The sequence below is a fragment of the Argentina silus genome (genome assembly GCF_951799395.1).
Source record: "Argentina silus genome assembly, chromosome: 12".
Taxonomy (NCBI): domain Eukaryota; kingdom Metazoa; phylum Chordata; class Actinopteri; order Argentiniformes; family Argentinidae; genus Argentina; species Argentina silus.
The window spans coordinates 2714280-2734245 of NC_139666.1; the positions used below are offsets into that span (position 1 = coordinate 2714280).

Sequence of the window (19966 nt, forward strand, 5' to 3'; positions counted from 1 at the left end):
CTGTATTGTGCATGCTATTATGCTCCATGGAGGCCAATGCTTAGCCCCGTGAGCAGTTATGACAGTGACTGATATGCACATTTAAATGTCTGCTCACATCAAAAGTTCCAGGGTCCCAGGGTTTTATATTTCACCTTCTCTGGATTGAAGGGTGCACAATTCCTGTTGGATTTTTCACAAGTTTATATAAAATAAAAAAAAATCTGGCCACCCCAACACCACAGTAGCGAGACATGGGCAAGGCTATCTTGTATGTTGTCTCTTGTCACTGACAAATGTACCATAATACATTTACCATTTTACCTTAAACTGAGATAGCTCTTTTAGAGTTGTCACTTTCGTTTTATATTTGATTGCCCTACAGTAAGCACTACACACTAGATGGATTGAATCATATTAAAGGTACAGGTACCTTTGTCCAACCTCATCTACTTTCCCCATGGCATTTCAAGGTTTGTGCCAGAGAGAATCAGGCTTTCCAAGCAAACCTCTAAATCAAGATAAGCTGAAAGAGGCTTGAACTCGTGTTCGCCCAGTCAGTTAACCCTCAGGCTATGCTCTGTCAAAACCACTCTGCTTCCTGACTGAAGATCCCCTCTGGGTACATTGTTTTGACCATTTGCCCATGCTCATACGAAACTTCAAAGTTTAAGTATGTCTGCTTCATATTGTACACGGCTTCCATTAAACTCAAGTACGGGCCTTGCTAGTTTGAAGTAGTCACCTTTCTATAAAGACTTAGGATCAGATATACTAAAAAGGATGCAACTGAGGTTCCACATTTAGCTTTGGCTAATTTTTTTCTACACTCCAAAATGATTGAATTTATCAAATCATACAAAACTGCTTATAAACGCAAATATCTAATGGTGTGGGGGATATTTTCTTGCCACACTTTGGGCCCCTTAGTACCAATTGAGCATCGTTTAAATGCCACCATGCACCAACCTCACCAAGTCAATTTCCTGTATGTGCAGATATACTTGGCCAAATAAAAGAATTCAGATTCAGATTCTGAATTCTGATTCTGATATCGGCTATGGGTGAAATTTGCCATTAATTGTCAGCGGTATCAAAAATCCAGTATCGGTCAAGCTCTAGTTTCGACTCATCATGATATGGCTAAAGGCTATGTTGAGGCAGCACAAATTTGCGACCATAAGCTCCTTTTTGGAGCAGATGATAATCGCGACTTGGAGATGTTGCCCATCAAAAAAACCTCTGGTAGTCATGAAAATCCATCCTGATGTTTTTCTATGTATGATTTGGAAATTGCAACAACGCTATTATGTTAAAAACAGACATTTAGGAGAAGTCAGGGAAGGAGGAGGGTTTCACAAGGGCAGTTATTTTATTACAGTGTCACATTGCGCCCGTGGACGTCCGTTTGGTATGACCAGTGTTGAACCACTTAGCAGCTCAAGTAGCTGCTTAAGTAAATGTTTTTTACAGCATATGAAACTCTTTTCAGCATTCAGTTGTGTGTACCCAGCATAGTCCTTATCAAATACAAGCTATGAACAAAACCGATTACAGTATTTTGGCAAAGTGGGGGTGGAAGCACTGTTGGAACGAGTGGTACAGGACTGCCTCTGAAACCAGGTAGTGTTGAATCAATAATAATAATGTGCCTATTGTTTCATCTGCTTGTCAGCCAACAGGCCTGCTCTCTGCAGGGCGGAGTGCAGAGTCTGATTAATTCCACTTTGCTCGCCTTGGCATTACAGTTGATATATGAAATCAATTATCTTATTAAGTGGGTCAGGTTGGAGCACAGACTATACCCCTGTATCAATGCCCTTTCTTGTAATGGATGCAAGAGGGATGCAATAGGTTTGTTGCACAACATTGGAACATCACATTGCAACTGATTGTTGGAATGGTCACTTTAAAGGCAATGTGTGAAGCAATGTGTGACTGCTTGCTCCTCCTGTTTTCTTAGTGATGGAAATGAGTCCATTGCCTACAGCTGATTTACCAGAGTGCACCCTTACAGACCCGGTCTGGACCCGATAAACACCACTGATCATGAGAGCGTTGCATATATTTGTCAGTATATCAATCCCAACCCATCCAAACCTACAATACAATCTAGCAGGAGCCTACATCAACACACCACTGCACAAAGTGATCGCATATAGGCTTTAGGAATAGCCTAACCAGTGTGATATCTGGACTGCCAGAGCGCAGGTTGCTATCGGTATATTAAGGAGTGAGTTAAGACAGAGAGACTTGTAAATACATATGTTCTCTATGACAACTGCATCTGTAACATGGCAACATACGTAGGCTAACATTAGACAGATCACAGAACCATTGCGAACATCTCTGCTGCACTAAGTGGGCCAGTGATGGGCAGTGAATTACAATATAGTGGGGGAAGGTGTGGAGTGGGGGAAGGTGAGCGAATTTGTCAACAAATATGGGCAGAGGTCACAGTCATCTTCTTCTGTCCTATATAGGTTGTTATCATTAAGCATCACAATAGGCTCTGCCAAATCCATGCACACATTATCGCTATTAGATCACTATGAGTTAATTAACATGCAATTTCGCAAATTACACACTGCTACATAAACTCTATGCCTGACATCAATTAGCTTATTTCTCAGGGATGAAACTGTATTTATACAAACCAATGATGCAGGAATACTTATCTGTTTCTAAGTACAAAAAAACATTGGCTTTTATGGTTGATTTTTTACATTTTCTGTAATTTGGCAACAGTAATTCAGATTGGGTAACTTTCAGCCTGTAGGTCAGCTTTCTGTAAATTTGGTGCTGTGGTGGATTAGGAATGCTTAGCCCCTCCACACCAGGACTCTGCCCACAGTGCAGACAGGAGCTGAGCTGGCTAAAGGATAGCCATCCTTGGCACTGTCTGGGTGTGTGTCTGCCTGCTAGCTACCCTGGTAGCATACTGGCAGCAGCTGGGGCACAAGCACTGCCCGGATACTGTTGCCACATCCAACACCTTCTGGAATGTAAAGAAAAAAAAGGAGCAAATAAAGTCTTGCCTAATGTATGAGATGGACAGAAAGCTAACTTTTTCTTCTGAAAGCCAGTGCTCTGACAGTCTGTCCTCTGTGGGGCTTGTGTATTGTAGTTACAAAAAGTATGTTTCCTAGGTACAGAGAGCTTTCACTTTGTAAGAATTACTAATCTTATCTAGCCACTGAATTAAAGGTTTTAATTCAGTGGCTGTAGTGGAATAGCTTGAACCCTCTGGTTGTTTCTTTTTGGATTTGCATTTTGCATTATTTATTATTCTGAAACATGTTTTTTTGTCCCTCTCAGGTTGGTCTAATCTTTGCTCAACAGGATTGTATTTGTGACCATGTCCTTTGCGCTTACGTATGATTATGGCTTATTATTGCCTGTTTACAGGGAGTGAGCAAATCAAAATGGCCTCTGGGTCTGCCAAATCCACATTTAGGTTGCGGTATTCTGTTAGCTTGAGGCTCTGGGAATGTGATGACTGCAGTGGGATGATGAAGAGCCCTAGGACAATGCATTAACACTGTCTCCCTGTAGGGGGCTTGGTTCTCTCTGCTGCAGGCTCCTTCTGTTCAGACACAACCTGCTGCTTTCTTCAAATGTACCCCCAAAATGCCCTATTACAGCTCAACAACCAAACTGTAATGCTCAGTAACTAAATATAGCGTAAGTAATTATATTTTCATTTACTTCAACACTCCTAAAGCCCTAACTGAAGTAATGCCTTAAGTGCTTTGAATCCGAAATACCTGTTTGCTGTCCAGTAACATCAGGAATTGTTTTGAAAATATGTACTGTTTGTAGAGATCTCATTTCAGGAAGTGTGAGAGGAAAAACAATAATTGTGAATTCAATATTTAAAAAATTGACGATGACAGAGTACACATACTCTGCTTCATACATTGCTTCATTGTTCATTCAGTTGTTGAAGTTCTTTATTTATTTCAGTCATCTACTGCTGTTTAACGTTAGCATAGACCATCTAGCCTGGTTTACTACCTTTGCAGATACTATAGATAACTCAATCAAACTGCTTTACCTTTTAGCTTTTGATAGATCTCTGCACTCCGTCCCTCAGCTGTATGTCAAGACAATTGTAAAACTGATCCCATCATCACATCATTTGGACTAGAGTCACGTGATGTGCCGATTATGTAAGCAGTAGCCCATAGTAGTATATACTAGCCTACTAGAAGTAGCCTAGTAGCCCATAGTTAAGTCACTCATTGGCTGTGTTTGGAGGAGAATACATTTTGAATATCAGAAATAATGTGCGAAAATTAGAGAGCTCAGTAACCAGTACATACATCGATAGGATCGAACTGTACGAAATATTACAAATAATGAATGCACTTAAAATACATTTTTGAAACCATTTTGAAAATGTTACCGGAGGTATTGATACCTAAGTAAACGGTATTAGCGGATACTGGCCTGATAGCAGCTAAAGCAGTTACAATACTACTTTATTTACCTTGTTTACTCAATATGTTTATGCTGTTGACAGTTTTAACATTTATACACACATTACAGTCATATAATGATAGTCACGTAGAAATGTCTATAGATTTCAAACATTCAAACAATACTATGATACCACCATCAGCCCTATTATGGGATGTCAAAATAAGTCTCACTTGAATACACTTGTGATGAACAAAAAAGCATCAAGAAAATCCATGTGGTGCTGCTGCTGTTTAGCCAGAGAAAGATACAGAACTTGTGTTCTAGCGTCTGCTTTGTTTCTGTGGAGGTGGAAGTGATAGTGTCTGCAGGAACGCAGGTTCAGTTCAGTTTGGCAGGACATTTCTCTCTGGAAACATTGAAATAAGCTTACTTAATTCGTCTGTGATATAAGGTTTGTTTCGTTAGAGTAGGTCGACCCGTTCTTTCTTATGTAACACAGTTTCCTTATTCGTTTAAACATGGTTCGGTAAAATTAATGCCAGAGTACATGTGTCTTTGAGTTCTTCTGGCTGGTTATGTTGCTATTTTTGGATGTGTGTGTGTTTGTATGCCTGTCTGGTTTTTGCTGAGGTATTTGACTCATGGGGGTATTTAGACCACACTGGAATCTAGAAGTTGCAGGAGTAAGCATTAGATGTACTGTAATATACTTTTGAGTGCACTTCTTCTGTATGAATGTAGGCAATAGACCTAGGCCTATTATTTTCTCATACTTGAATATGTTGTGGCATTGACCAAAGGTACCCCTGTGTTCCTGGTATCCAGATTGCCTGAGCAACCCCTTCACTTTTTCATAAAGCAGCTTTAAAGCAGCAATCCGTATTGCTATTTCACTAATGCAGGGTAAACAATATGGAAAACATCGTGTTGCACCTCAATAATAAGTAACCGAGACACCACCCTCAAAAATGTAGTGTTACGCTAAAATTATAGGAGGGTTTGGGGTTTTAGCAGCGCTGCTGATGATCCGTCAGGCTTCTTGTTTACACTCCTCCTCTAAGTCAGTCCTGATCATAGAGAAAGATGCACACTCCTCCTCTAAGTCAGTCCTGATCATAGAGAAAGATGCACACTCCTCCTCTAAGTAAGTCCTGATCTGGGCAGAGAGAAAGATGCTTACCGCACACTGCTGTGTAACTTAATTGTCTAACTAGTTCCTTACGAAAGCAGTAATGTTATTTACGAATAACGAATCGTGCCTTTAACCTCAAACTACAACCATATCTTGCCTCAATTGTTTACCAACAGGGGTCTGGCCAGACCCCAGACTGAAAACATAAAAAAGCCACAATCAGATTATTATTTTTTTATTTTTTTATTATTATTATTTTTTTTTACAATTTAAACACTTTAATAGTTGGGAGCAAAGGGGCCCAAAATGGGATCCAAGATTTCACATTTCACATGCCCCAAATCTGTGGAATCACTTCAGGGCTCTCCCCAAAGAATGTAAGAGTGGCGCTGCGCCATGCTGTGAACTCGCCACGATGTAAACCTTTCGCGTCAAATTAAACTATGTATTTAGTAATGATAGAATAACTATCTGTGATCACCAACGACATAGTTGTTAAAAACGAAAGTGAAAGTGTTGTGATGTTCCTATGTGAATTCAATGTTTTAGCAGTATTTTTGTGCTTTTTGTCAAGAGTCACAGTCAGGTTTTGATAATGCAGAAAATCCCGGGGAGAACCCTGAAACAATGTTAAAAAGACTATAAATCTAGATGGCATTTTGACAAGGATGCTTGTTTGTCTCGAATTGTGATTCTTTTTTTTGCCTGAGCCCATAACATTGGTAATATAATTTTACACCCTAAAAGTACCCATCTGTGGTCTGACCAGACCCCTGTTGGTAGACGTAGGGTTAAGAATAACCTTTTCCACCTACTCTCTGTTCCCCATAGGAGATACAGCACTCATGAGAATTCAACGGCCGTTAGATGAGTGAGGCCCAACAGAGGACCCTGGTCGCTTACAACCCAAAGTGTCGGTAAGCCTCCTTATCTGCTATCTTGCATTCCTTATCTCTCTTAAAAGCTATCGATTACAGCCTGTCTTAAAATGCAGCTCATCTCAGGAGCTCCCAAAGCAATCTGTATTCTCTCAGTGTTTGTTCAACAATTTCGATATGCTTTTGTATCTCAGTTTCGGAAAAAAAATAACTAAACTGTTTGTATATGCTCTTAGCAGTTGACAGTGACTTCCTGTCATAGCGTTTTAGCTCTGTAAAACATGATTTCTATATTTTTATTCATTTAACTTTTATTTGATCAGGGAGTCCCATTTAGACCACGGTCTCTTTTACAAGGGAGCCCTGCATACACACAGTTTACAATAACATGTAATGCACATACAACATAATAAAACACAATCAAGAAAAACAACCACATTTTTCAATAAAGAGGATCGGGTGTTAATAGTCTTTCAAGCCAGATGTGTTGCCTCGCACAGATTGCATCTGCTCCCGGTGACCGTCTATGCACGTATTGTTCTCCGTGTTCTATAGATGAAACGGGAGGGAAATGCACGCGCAGGGGATCTGTCTATCGTTGTTCCCCTGAGCCGCTCCTCTGATTCCTCCATGTCATTCCCAACCCCTCCTATCCAAACCTGGGGTTGTCAGGAGAGTCTGTCTGTCTGTAGAAAACCCTCTCCGGAAGATTTTTGTCTCCTTTTCAGTTTTCCAGACGTACCTCATTAGCTGGTATAGAGGAATGAAGTGATGTTTTAATGAGGTCCTCCTCACCTCGGCTCCCAGTTTTTCTTCTCACCTTGTTCGAAAAGCCTAGTGAGGTTCAAGGCAGGTATTTAACAGGGGTGGAGAGCTGTAACATGTTGCCACACTCCCAACCAGGCAATAGGTTGTTGTTTTCACACATTTTCAAGTGGAGGGCAAGGGCAGCCTTCTCTCGTCCACACTAACGTAAAACACTGCTCAATCGAACTGCTTTCTGTCATAATTGGTGACATGATTTGATATTTGGGTGATATGAAATAAAACTATCCCAGCCAGTGATAATTGACAAATCGTCAGTTGAAGTTTATTTTTTTATATTTTTTGACTCGTCTGTCGAACAGCATAGAGATGCATTTACAAACCTGGTGAACCACCGGTAACAGTAAGGGTTCGCAATAAACATGAGGTACGTTTTTCAGTAACTGTAACTAGAGATTTACCATGCCTACCAACATGATATGGAAAGAAACATGCTTGTGGTTTTATATATGTTAAAAGTCGCTTAATCACAGTGGAGATTTTACTAACATTGTTGTGAACGTATGGTGACTGTATCCCAACCAGTGTTGCCAGATAATTATTGTATTTGTACGATCATTTTAACCCCTGTATGATATACGATCAATAATTCCAAAAAAGCCCAAATGTACGATAACATTGCTATTTCAATAAACCCACAATGAAACCTTGTTTGTGAAGAAAATAAAAATAAAAAAATAACTAAGAATTTGCTGTTTTTCCAATTCCCCTCACTACTATTCTGTCATGGTTAGGCCATGTATTGGACACGTTCTGACTTGTGTGGATAGTATTGGTTACTGGAGGTTGGAATGATCTCAGCTGAGCCAAAAACACTGGTTGAGTAAAGGTCACGTGTATATTTGCTGGTGTGGATTGTGATTGGATAGCACAATGCCATGGGACGGTTCCTATTGCAAATGCATATGTATTCGGAGTAGTGTGAATATAGCCTTGTAACGGTGCTTATGACATAATTTTGCCATTCAATGTAGTATCCTGGCCCCTCCCCAGGTCGTTTCAGTATATACAATTGTTTTTGTTAAAATATGATAATTTCAAAGTCGCAGTACGATATTGCTATATTTTCCATCTGGTAACACTGATCCCGATGTATGTTTAGAAAGGCCAATATATTATCGACCAATCCCTATGTGGATCTGTGAAATCTGTTCTGATTATCTGACAGCCCTCGACCATATTACATCAGATAGTAGTTTTCTTTTATTTAAATCACAAAATAGCCACAGCATTTTCAAATGTGTTTCTATCAGCTGGAGACCATCAGACGTCTGTAGCTCATCCAGAATGCTGCTGCCTGTCTGGTGTTCAATCTCCCCAAATTCTCCCGTGTCAGCCCCCCTCCTTCGCACCGTTTACTGGCTCCCGGTAACAGCTCGCATCAGATTCAAGACCCTGGTGCTCGCCTACCGGGTGGCAAAGGGAACAGCCCCTCCCAATCTTGCAAGCAACGTGTAACGTCTCGTCCTGTTCGTTCGTTCGTTTGTCTTTGTTTCATGTTTTTCATTTATTGTTTCCTGTTTATTTTTGTGTCCCGCACCTTGTCTCTCGTTCCAGACACTTCACTACCTGCCCTTGTGTGTTTCCCGCCTGTGTGATCGTCTACCCCTTCCTGATTGGATTCACCTGTTCCTCATCATTCCCTGTGTATTTAGTCTGTGTGTTTCCCCTGTCTCGTTGCCAGTTCGTCTTTGTCCCTTGTGTCAAGCCTACCAGCGATTATTCCTAGTGTTTTTGTATTCCTGTTTTTTTTTTTTGATCGGCGCTTGTTTTTCTGACGTTCCCTGTTGCCATCTCCCTGACGGATTGTATGCCTACTATTCTGATTGATTACCTGCGTACCGAACCCTGCCTTGCCTACCCCTTACTGCATTATCTGTTTTACCTATTGACTGTCTACCCATGTATCGAACCTTTTCTGGAAGTAAAGACTATTCTTTTGGATTTTAAGTTTTGGTCTCTGAGTCGTGCATTTGAGTCCTCTGCCCGCGTGCTATATTCGTTACACAATGGTCAGCCCCCAAACTCCTGCCCGATCACTCTGTTCTTCTCCCTCGGCTGGCCGCCTGGCACCGCCGACTCTACAAGGATGCAACGGTCGCGCTATGCGGTCACAGCTTTTCACTGTCCTGCCGCCCCAGTGGTGGAATGAGCTTCCCACTGCTGTCAGGACTGCAGAGTCACTACCTATCTTCTGAAGACCCATCTCTTCAGGCTACATATTGACTGTTCCTTCTCTTCATCCCCACCTCTTCATCCCCACTTCTTCATCCCCACTACCCCCCTGTACAGTTTCTCTACTGTAAAAATAAATAAAAATAAAAGAATAAATAATATCCTATATCCTAATAATTCTTCTTCTAGCATTGTGACTGCCAATGGCCCCAGCATAGTTTTGTTTTCTTATGATGATTTATAGATGATTCACTTACTTTAAATAAATGTACTTATGTATGTGTAAACATGCTAAATGTCAAAAATATAAATGGACATGCATTTTTAAAATGGTTACAATGCCATAGCATTGGCTAATGTGAGTGGGTCTCAGGCAATTCAGATATCGCACAATATGCCCTGCTTCCTGTTGGTGTTGAACAAGAAACATGGACATGGAGATGGTGCGGAAGGTGGAATGTTTAGCTGGCCACTCCATGGGTTTACTTTGCAATGTAAGACAACACTGGAAAACAACGACAAAATAAGTCAGCTTGAAGATGTTTTTGATCAAAATGATATTCGCGAGATAAAGCTTCTTAGAGATGTTCCACATTCATGCGAGGGCAAAGAAATAACAGCCATGTCTGATGAAGACTGGGGGGGAACATGAAGACTGGGGGGAACATGAAGACTGGGAGGAACATGAAGACTGGGGGGACATGAAGACTAGGGGGAACATGAAGACTGGGGGGGAACATGAAGACTAGGGGGAACATGAAGACTGGGGGGAACATGAAGACTGGGGGGAACATGAAGACTGGGGAGGAACATGAAGACTGGGGGGAACATGAAGACTGGGGGGGGGAACATGAAGACTGGGGGTGAACATGAAGACTGGGGGGAACATGAAGACTGGGAGGAACATGAAGACTGGGGGGACATGAAGACTAGGGGGAACATGAAGACTGGGGGGGAACATGAAGACTAGGGGGAACATGAAGACTGGGGGGAACATGAAGACTGGGGGGAACATGAAGACTGGGGAGGAACATGAAGACTGGGGGGAACATGAAGACTAGGGGGAACATGAAGACTGGGGGGGGGAACATGAAGACTGGGGAGGAACATGAAGACTGGGGAGGAACATGAAGACTGGGGAGGAACATGAAGACTGGGGGGAACATGAAGACTGGGGGGAACATGAAGACTGGGGGTGAACATGAAGACTAGGGGGAACATGAAGACTGGGGAGGAACATGAAGACTGGGGGGAACATGAAGACTGGGGAGGAACATGAAGACTGGGGAGGAACATGAAGACTGGGGGGGAACATGAAGACTGGGGAGGAACATGAAGACTGGGGGGAACATGAAGACTGGGGGGAACATGAAGACTGGGGGGAACATGCAGACTGGGGGGGAACATGAAGACTGGGGAGGAACATGCAGACTGGGGGGGAACATGCAGACTGGGGGGGAACATGCACTTGGTGTGACAATAGCTTCATAGTAGTGACGGCACATTGACTGCCACTAAGGATGATCATTGAATAGTGTCATTGAATAACCTCGTAATTGCGAATAGCATGTTCATGTATCAAAGCCTTTTCATGTGTGTTGACAGATTCCCAAGTATTCCTTTTGATCATCATGATTGTCAGATGTTGTAGTTGTTTTGTAATGCCTTCTCTTCTCCTCTCCCCTGTGTTCCTTTGCAGTACCAGTTGTCAGTCCTCTGTGGTGGCTCACTAATTCGAAAGCGCCTACTTTTTAAATTGATTTCCGGTATTCTCAGACATGCAGGTGATACGACTTGAATCATTTTCAAAGAGGTGTGGTTTCATATTTTTGCTCAAGGAAAGAGGACCTTGACTGGTGAGTAAAAGGAAAACATTGGAGCAATTTGTCTTTGTAATATAAAAGTCAGGCTATGGCAACACTGTACTGGTAGTACAAGGCATTCATAATTTATGTCATAGAAAATAATGCATGACTGATTGATTGATTGGATATTGTGTGTATAAATGACGACTCAACTATATGATGTTGCCAAGAGTAGCGGAGATTACTTCATACAAACAAGCAAGCCATTTCACTCATTAGCAATTCCATAGACATTTGCACACGTGAACAGCAAAGCCATAATACTGTGTGGTCGACACAAGACACAAATATCTGTGAATTGGGCATATTCAGTTACTCAGTGAGTAACATCCCACATGCCTCTGCTTTTTATTGGCTTTTTCATAATTACTGCAGTAGTTCCCCCATTGTTTTTCCATATGCATATAAAAAGTAACACATTTGAGGCTACAGAGATTCTGTCTCTAAACGACTCGAAAAAGGGGCCAAGGGCTGATCAAACACATTATAATGATACAGTGAGATGAGTGTCCTCTTCCTGCTGCTTCACCTTCAGTCTGGGGATCCCTGCTAAACTATTTCTAATTGCCAATTAGGTTTTCTCCACACTCTGTTTACCACTCTCTAAGTCATCCCTCATGGTTCCATCTCAGAGCTGCAGTTCCACAAATGATGCATCATGAAATGGCAAATACATTCAAAGAAGAATTCTGAAAAAGTGAAATCATTTATTAAAAATGAAAAACAGAGATTTGTTTGCGAAAGTCTACACACCCCTTGCTGTGGCTCTCCTTTAAATTAGCTCAAATGCAAAAACAAAATGAATGAATTGTATTTGTTTGTAATTTGAATATACATGTATTATCTGTTTCATGTTTGTGAGGCTCCTCTGAAAAAAATACCATGGTCTTATCCTGCCTACATTTCTCCATGTTCCTCTTAAAGTACACAAGAACCCTGCATTTAGCAGTTGAAATACAATCTCCCAGGGGTAAATGCCTCCTGACCCCCAGCAAGTTTTTTTCCCCACTGTGATTCTATTCTCTCACCTTTTCCACCCTTCACCAGTTTTTATCCCTGTGTAGTGACAACCTGATAAACAGACTAATCAGTAATTGATTCCTATTAAAATAAGGGGACCTTGCGAAGACCAGCTTATACATTCCCAATAGTTTGAACTATTATCACTGCACTAAATGGACTCAATTGAACTTATTGAGTAACCTAAGACTAGTGGTAGCTGCATCATGTTATGGGTATGCTTGTCACCGGCAGAGACTGGGGAGTTTGTGAGGATCATTTGCTGAGTTGGTAGTCACAGCCTAATCAACACAGTGTGTAATTGATTCCTTAATTCAGAGCCATACAAAGGTATTTATTCCAAAATCACACAACTTTTGCACTCAGATGCACTCAATTCAACTTATTGAGAAACTGTTGAAGAAAGTTTTGCATTAATTTTAGGAGAGCCACATCAAGTGGTGTGTAGACTTGCAAACAGGTCTTCCCTATTTTACATTTTTTAGATAGCTGGGGGAAAATCGAACCGTAATTTAATGCATTTCGATTCCAGGCTCTGAGGCAACAAATGGTGAACATGCTGTTTTCAAATAATTAGCTTTCATATTTGTTTGTTTCATCCAAGGCCATCTTTTTTAAGCAGCATGGCCTGGGAATCCTATTTAGAGGTACAGGCAGTAAGCAAGCTTTCCTTCTTCTGATTTCTATGCTCCACTTTGTAACTGTGACATGAAGACCTAACACCACGTTTCCTGCCCCGTAGCGTCTGATGGTTGAAAACACATGCTCAGCCCTCAAGTACAAACAGCTGAGGTCTCAACTGAATGATGTGCTTGCAACTTTAAGGAAAGGGTTAGCTTTTGTTGACTTAGGTGGGAGAGTGGAGATGAAAGCAAAGTCAAAAAAGCCCCCCAACTGCTCCTGGTCACGCAGGTTTGTTAGGGATAGAAAAACATGTTGGTTTTTAGCCTGTCGGATATTGCATCATGGAAGGCGCTCAGTCATCATAATCATGCAGCTCTTGAAATATCTCCCATGTCTGTGGTAAACCTTAGTTTAAACAGATGCTGAGTGTGTTTTATTGTCCAACCTGATGTGTGAACGGATGTAGATTTAGTATTACATTTATATATTTGTGAGAGCCACAGTGTCTAATATGGGCTCCCATGACGATAGTTTTGGTACTTATTACTCCATACATACATACTACATATTTAGATTCAGCTGAGGTGTGTACAAAACTGGGTAGTGTTGATTTACCAGCCACACCACTCACACTGTACAACTGTACACTCGCTGTCTGGAAGTGTGTGTGTGTGCGTTCTGTAGTTTCCGTTCTAATGCAAGTGAGCAGTTGTATTAGTGCGCTTAATTAATCTACACTTGTTTGTTCGCCAACTCAAACTAGGAAGAGAAGTGTATTCAGGGTGTCTCCTGATGTGACCTCAAATGTTATTAATTGGGCACATTTATTTCAAGTATTGGAAATGTCATTAGAGGTGTGGTACTGTAAGTGGTAATCTTATCATTCTAAGAGATATTATGATTTAGTTTTTGTTCATATTTTGCCTTCTGTTTCTTAACCTTACCTTCGTACATTTTGGTGGTGTTGAGTTTTTAAGCCTACTGTTTTGACTCTCACACATTCTCACAGCCCTAATACCAAAACAGATCTGGTCAGATATAAATCAAAAGATTTAACTGATGAGTAGTTGAAATAGTGCCTGTGTAATAACTGAGCTTGTACATGATCCCTGACACTGTGTTGTTCTAAGGGCCTCCACCTTGAGAACTGGAACATGTCTGAACCTTTTAACACTCTTTTTACCTGCCCGCAGCTGTCCATACAAGACTGAAACATAAAATGATACAGGGCAAAACAGATAAAACACATATACAAATATAGTCTGAACAGAACCCCAAAGTCCTGAGAGCCAGTCCCTCCCTTTTTAAAATGGTCTCAGTGGAGTCAGAGAAGCCAATCTTGCCAATATAAACATGGCACCACCTAGGACAATATTCAAGCAAAACTGCCAGCCAGAATTCCAGGATAAGTCAAATCCTTTTATTTTTTTTTTACAATGAGAAAGTATATTGGAATTAACATGCATGTTTTGTTTTTGTTTTGTTTTACATCGTAGACTTTGTTTTGTTTCTAACAATCTGACTGTGTGTCCTTGCAGTGCAAGGCCATTGACTCACATGTTTCAAATGAGTCTGGACCTGTAGCCAACAGGCAGAGAAGATGGTTTTTGCTCCTCAATGTTTGTTTGTCAATTCCGTCAGTGTGCTCTCCCTTTCAGCCCTGCCCTACACCTTTCACTTGTAAAGATGTCCAAGCAGTTAATCTCTAAGCGTTTGAATAAGTCATGCAAGTGTGGGATTTCACTAAGGTATAACAAAGTCCCTCTGCAGCTGCAGTGGAAATACTTTCACAGGATATTATGTTCCCGATTTCTCAATGGGAAGCTTTTGGGTGATTTCTGTATTGATTCCATTTATTCCTTCAATCATATGTCAAGCCCAGGGCAATTTAGCGTGATTTGACTATCTTAAGACTGATTGACTAAAGGCTCCACATGTCTTCAAGAGTGATATAACTCAAAGGCATTGTCAGTTTGGAATCCAACCTCTGGTATGTTGGTTTTTATTGGTCATCTCTGGTATGCCTCTGTAGACCTGTTTTGGAAATTTTCTCAGTGAAAATGTGAAAAGAAGAAAAACAAGTTTTGGATGAATCATGGATGGAGGAATATGACTTTAAAAACCAGGTATTGTGCATCTGAACAAAGCTCTTGTTGAGTTTTGCAAACCCATCATCTCGTTTTACCACAGCCCTGAATGTCTTACCATCTGGCCCACAGCTGAAAACTATTAGGCACTGCAGGAACTTCCTCCCCACAATTCCACCCTGTTTCAAGACAAGTAAGTCGCTTCATTTTGGTGCTCAGTCGCTCTTTTGCATGTTTCTGTTGATACCACTTTTAAAACTATTCTCTCTCTTTTACTCCTCTTGACATAATGTAGATTGTTGGCTGGTCTCTTGGTTAATCTCCTCTGCTGTTGGTAAGGGTTTGCGTGTGTGGGACTGAGAGGGTGCAGGGTTTGGAAGCTTAGGAACCAGGCAGATACAACTGTGGAATGCAGAGGCTACATTAATAAACAGGTTGTTTTACGATCTGTAACATGTTGCTTAGCAAGCAAGATTCCAGAGTGGGCCGAAAGCAAGCAGATAAACAAAGGATCGTATTTATTCTTTATTTTTTTCGTGCCATTATGTTGGGACTGCAGTGTGTGTTTTTATCCTGTGTCAAAAGCTGGCTGCCTTTTTGCACGTATTGGACAGATTAGTGGCTGGTAGAGAAGCTTTTAAGACACTTTTGGTCTCCTAACTTTTTGCGTTATCGTCACATGTTTTCAAACTTATGTCATTTTGGGTGAAACATTTCGATGATATTTTGTTTTTTGGACTTTAAAGAAGACCGCCCAGGGTCAAAGTAGGTCACTTTAGTTTCCAATAGTTTGTTTCCCAAACTAAATTCCAACAGTTTGAGTCACTGAGGATGAATTGCAAAACAGGAGGTATGTTTTTCTGAGCACATCTGTTTTTAAGAATGGTCAACCTCATGAAATAACATTTAAATACGCTTTTGCTTAGAAGTGTCTCTTTATATCACAATTACGATAGAATGAAAACGTATATTTAGGATACAGGCATGCTGTTTTGATGATTAGAATTGTTTGCCTGTTTGTTTTTCAAAATGTTTTCTTTGCTTCCCACTCATAGATGTATGCTATTACTGTGCACTTGGCTTTCCGTGGCATGTTACACCGAAGGGAACAGTTTAACCATGTATTTGGGGTTGGGTACGTGGCATTGTTTATGTGACCTTTGGTTGGATTTTTTGAGTTGATCGTTCATGCACTGTAAATGGCCTGAGCGTTAGCTTGTCCTTAGATGCTTTCGGCCAAGTACGCATACTGTAAACTGCATATGGTCTCTGTCCTCCCTGGGGACCCCCGTCCAACCCCTCTGTTGCTCTAAACACACCCCGCTGTACGCTCAGAGGGGTGTTTGAAACCTGAGGGACGGTCCGGTGAATGGGACTGCCTATCAACATAGCTGAACCTGGTGCTTATACCACAGCTGAGAAACAGTGGTGGGGAGTGGGAGACTTTTGAAACTTGTCTTAATGCTGGAAGTATTGGTCTCCCTAGAGTGGGGTGAGTCATCAGCCATTCAAAAAAAAGAGCGAACAGTGTCTGTCAGTCAGAATGAGTGACATCACAGTCAGGAGTCAGTCCAGGCAGTACAGCGTACAACAGCAATGTCTCAGCAATAAATAATGGTATTGTAACTTGGTCTCCTATTCCCAGATGGTCGCCAGAAATAAAGTTACTTGATATTTGTTGTGCATATTGTTTGCAGACAGCTATTATGCAAGGAAAAGTGCTTTAGACTGAATGAACTGTCAATCACCACAGATATCTAAAAGAGGAGTTTAAGGGAAAGCGTAGACAAAAATCATACTGCACTGTGATCAAGGAGTTCAATCAAAATGAATACCACAGTTTTGTAGATGGAAAAGTGTTGTTTGTTCTTATCTTGGAAACCTTCAATATAACATGGCTTAGTTTTGCTCATATTTTATTCATTCATAGTCATGGAATGGTTTCCATGGTGGTGAATACTGCAAGCTGGTGGTCAAGGTGGACTCAAATGACCATGTTATGCATCTATCTCAGAGCAACAACAATGTTGTTGTTTTTTGAAGTAAAAGCTTTTATGGGTTTAGAGATGTACTGTACCTCAGCTCCACCAGAAGGTCCATGGATTGAAGCTTTGACAGTACAACATTAAGCATGCATAGAGTGATCCAAAAAGCAAGACAGCTCACACTGTCTTACAGAGGGCAGGCTGTAATACTTTGTACTGTAGATTTAATTATTTTCCTTGCATTTGATGGTTGCCTCAGCACACGGCACAGCATTCTATGGATCAGTGAAAGTAAACTATCGTGCATATTTTTTTAAATATGTTTTTAGGGCATTTCTGCTTTATTGAGATAGAGACAGTAGAGATTGACCCATGGATGCTGGGTTTCCTCCTTTGTGATGCTTTGCCAGGCATTTACTGCAGTTGTATTCAGTTGTTGTTTGTTTGTGGGTCTTTCTGCCTTTAATTTTGTCTTCAGCAAGTGAAATGCATGCTCGATCAGGTTGAGATCAGGTGATTGACTCAGCCATTGCAGAATATTCCACTTCTCCTGGGTTGCTTTCGCAGTATGTTTTGGGTCATTGTCCATCTGTACTGTGAAGCGCCGTCCAATCAACCTTGCTGAGTTTGACTGAATCTGACCAGACAGTATATCCCTAAACACTTCAGAATTCATCCAGCTGCTTCTTTCTTCTGTCACATCATCAATCATCAAAAACACAAGTGACCCAGTGCCATTGGAAGCCATGCATGCCCATGCCATCACACTGCCTCCACCGTGTTTTATAGATGATGTGGTATGCTTCGGACCATGAGCAGTTCCAAGCCTTCTCCATACTTTTTTCTTCCCATCATGCTGGTACAGGTTGATCTTAGTTTCATCTGTCCAAAGAATGCTGTTCCAGAACTGGGCTGGCTTGTTTAGATGTTTTTTGGCAAAGTCTAATCTGGCCTGAATGGTTTGCACCTTGTGATGAACCCTCTGTATGTATCAAACTGTTGATTTGGCCACTGTGACCACATGTTGCCGCTATTTCTCTGATGGATGTTTTTGTTTTTGCAGCGTAAGGATGGCCTGTTTCACTTGCATTGAGAGCTCCTTTGACCATTAGAAGATGGGTCTGAATACTTTCCAAATGCACTGTCTATGTTGAATCAGTTTGGTGCGAGCCGAATCATCCCCACAATTCAGGAAACTTTCCCAACTGTGCAAGCACAATATACAATATTGCAAATATCTAAACATATGAGTTATACCTGTTTGTAAATGGTTTATAATTGAATAATAAACTGGTTATAAGTGATTTATTAACTAATTATAAACCCTTTACAAATGGGACCTCAATGTAAAGTTTGTTCAACTTATCTGTGTGAGGTTGCTATTGGTAGTGGATATATTAAGGAGGATAGCCTACCTATGACAACTCCCCCATTCCTTGACTTTGACCAAATAATGGTTAAATGCATATGCAAAACATTCTGTATTGTTCTGTAATGGGCAGTTACAGTACCTAAATGAATCAGATCTGTGTCTGGGGTGGAACATGTGCGAAAACCCTCATCAAATGTTTTTTCCTTATTATAGCCATAATGATCAAATGTATTGTATGGATTGTATGTGTGTTGCCAGAAACAATGTCGGAGCAGTTCCAAATCAAGTGTAATATTAAAGTGTATTATTGCAAAATGTCTCAAGGAAATGTATGTTTTTTTCACATCATGGTTCCACCCTTGATAAGGCAACCTACAAGCCACGTACACATCATGGTTCCACCCTTGATAAGGCAACCTACAAGCCACGTACACATCATGGTTCCACCCTTGATAAGGCAACCTACAAGCCACGTACAGTATTGAGGCAGTCTCATATGAGAATTTATTTCTAGGGCTAACCGCTCACTTCTTTTTTTAAACCATCTTTGTGTCTTTATTATTACTATAAGTATTATTATATTTATGATTATTATGATTATGATTATGATTATTATTATGATTATTATTATATGGCAACATTGTAGTTGATAAACAACAACAACAACAATAATGATAATAATAATAGTAGCCTATACACTGCAAAACAAAAACTATTTTGGGCTCTTCCCTGACAAATGATTGCCCAGACAGACAGAATACCATGAGCAGAAATCATGATAAGCCAGAACATTAAAGAAAAACTGACAGCCAAAAAAGGAAATAAAGTGTCTTCTCTGTTATGCTCCATGCTGCTGAAATAGGAACTGAATGTTCACATTTGAATTTCAAGTTTGTACAAACTCGATCAATGCATTGGTTTTCATTATTGCATTAGTTCTAGAAAACCGGCACTATCCAGCAACCGAGATCAGTTTTAGCTTCCCTCAATTCATTGTGATGCTCTGCAGAGGCACGAATGCTGCATTGTCGCACGTAATACATGTGGCTCCAACAAATCAATTAACATTATATCATCAACCATGCAATCAACACATCAAGCCAAAATGTTGTGTCGAGAATTAGTGACAAAAATCCTGTAGCATCTCTTCAAAATTAGCATCATGAACCAAATGCTTGATGATCAGATGTCTCGTGCCTTGAACCTGAAGGATCTGTCAAAAAGCTGTTGGATGTTGTTTTTATATTGTGCTCAGGGTAACATAAATAACCTTTGCAGCTTTGCAGTGCCTCTGTTTATGTCCATAGTGTTAATATCTGCAGAAAAGTCAGGGCTGTCTCCTCTGAATTGTGGACATGTCCTTGTTCATTTGACTCTGCATTGCTCCCAGCAACAGCATATTTGGCCGTAAATAAGGAACACAAGCTGTCTTTTTCAGCCACACAGCTATTCTGTTTTGGCAGACCTCGGAATGTCCCAGTCCCCACCCTGTAGCTTGTTCCATTTTAGCTTCTCTCCCCCCGAAGGACCTCCATAGCAGGAAAACATTTCCTACCAGAGTGAGGCACAATGCAATGTTGAAACTTTTTAGTTTCTGTC

The 19966-nt window shown here is 40.8% G+C and overlaps 1 protein-coding gene across 1 annotated transcript in view; it reads left to right on the top strand.

Moving 5' to 3' along the window:
- gulp1a (GULP PTB domain containing engulfment adaptor 1a) overlaps nt 1–19966 on the top strand; it is a 74175-nt gene that overhangs the window by 23603 nt on the left and 30606 nt on the right. Inside the window, exon 2 of the mRNA XM_083682423.1 lies at nt 6368–6453. The gene's annotated coding sequence lies outside the window, so the exon portion shown is untranslated. The remainder of the gene's footprint in view (nt 1–6367; nt 6454–19966) is intronic.